The sequence below is a fragment of the Ursus maritimus genome, unplaced genomic scaffold (assembly GCF_017311325.1).
Source record: "Ursus maritimus isolate PB19 unplaced genomic scaffold, ASM1731132v1 scaffold_25, whole genome shotgun sequence".
Classification (NCBI taxonomy): Eukaryota; Metazoa; Chordata; class Mammalia; order Carnivora; family Ursidae; genus Ursus; species Ursus maritimus.
The window spans coordinates 21,267,393-21,269,154 of NW_024425008.1; positions in this window are offsets into that span (position 1 = coordinate 21,267,393).

The window sequence follows — 1,762 nt, forward strand, 5'->3', positions numbered from 1 at the left end:
CGTGCCTCAAATCAGCACCTTGCACATCTTAAACTACCATGCTGTATGTCCGTTGTATCTCAATAAAGCTGGAAAAATTAGAATTCATCAAAACAAAACAGCTGTTGCTCTGGCGTGTATATATGTTGGCAAATTTGTAGCTTGTCACCTGCCTAGTGAGGAAGTCACAAAAGTTCTGTCCAAATACATAGACATGGGACTTGTGGTTTTACAATATATTTTAGGGAAATGATGCTCATGATATCAGTGTTTAAGGAAGTTTTAAATTTAATTTTAATTTAAAAGAGAACAAGGAAAATGCACATCGAGGGCAGCACAAAAGACTAGCTCAATAGCTAAAACATTTTACGGTTTAGAACTATAAAAGTATAAGCACCAAATTTTTTCTTCTTTTTTTTACAAAAGAAGTACAAGGTGTGTGTGGGTGTGGGGTATGTGTGTGGAGGTGGGTGTGGGGGGGTGTGGGTGTAAAGGCAGAGCTTATTAATATCAGACACTTTTCTGGGATGAAGAGGGAGAAGGGGGAGTGGACAGCAGAGGGGGAAAGAAGAGAGAGAGACCGCAAACGGGAACCAAAGTGCAACTCTTCTGCTCTGTTCTCCTCCCCTTGCCCACTTTCCTTCCTTCCTTGTTTGGACTATCAAGAGTAGCTATCCTAGTTTTCCCATTTCAAATTTGACATCAAAACAGATCTGGTTACTCATATCCATGCATGCACATAAGCACGTGTACCTGGGTGACGTACGAACATTGAAAACAATACCATAACACTAAAGAAATCACAGTTTTCTTGATTTTAATAGCACCCTTAATTTAAGTTACCTTCCACCCACTCCTCACCTGCCTGATTTTCCTTTCATGCAAATCTAGACGACCTTCATGTTGCTGTTGTTCTAAGAAGAATATTTATGCGCTCTGCTAGGTTCTCCCCCTTCAAATAAATAAGTAAATGAAATGGGGCAAACTGCTAAGCACGGAGTAGGTACAGGAAAATTGTTTACTTATTGAAACCTATTATTCTACTTTTCATCATGCCCCATGAAACCAAGCAGCAAAGTCTGTGTGGTTCTAACCATTTTCCCTAAGACTTACTATGACTTTGTGACAGAGAAGAATATACTTTCAAATAGTCTATAAATAACATTCTCTCTGACTCTCTCTTTCTTTCATGATACTTTTATGATGAAAATCGTAGGTCAAAAATTACAGGTGAGTGCGAGCAAAAGAGAGAAAATCACCATTATCAACAGACAGTGCAGCCGTAATAGTATCTTAACTTGGAAATGTGCTTAGTGAACTCTCTCTTCTATGTAGACTCATGCAAATTCAGTGTAGTTATACTTATTGCAAATACATGAATATAACCCTAGGGAAATACGCTAGTAGATGTGCGATGACAGTTGTAGAGGTAAATGGGGTATTTCTTGGCTTCCACACGTGCCAGTGGGTAGTATTCTCCGTCACCCACTCCCTTGAAGGAGAACATAGATTCTGTTCCAGGATGTTACATTTCACAAAAGATAGAGCAACTGTATATAATCCATAGACGTTCTTATTCATTTCAGAAAGTGAGCACAGTTGAATTGAAATACACAGCACAAGCTGAAAAATCCTTTCAGTTTTCAGGCGATCTCATTAAACGATGAAGAGTCTACTTAGCAGTTAATCTGCTCTTTTATGCTGTCATTGAATAAAGAACTGGAATCATGCCATTGTCCATCAGAAAGGTACTCTGAAACACATTGATTAAGAACAAGACTCA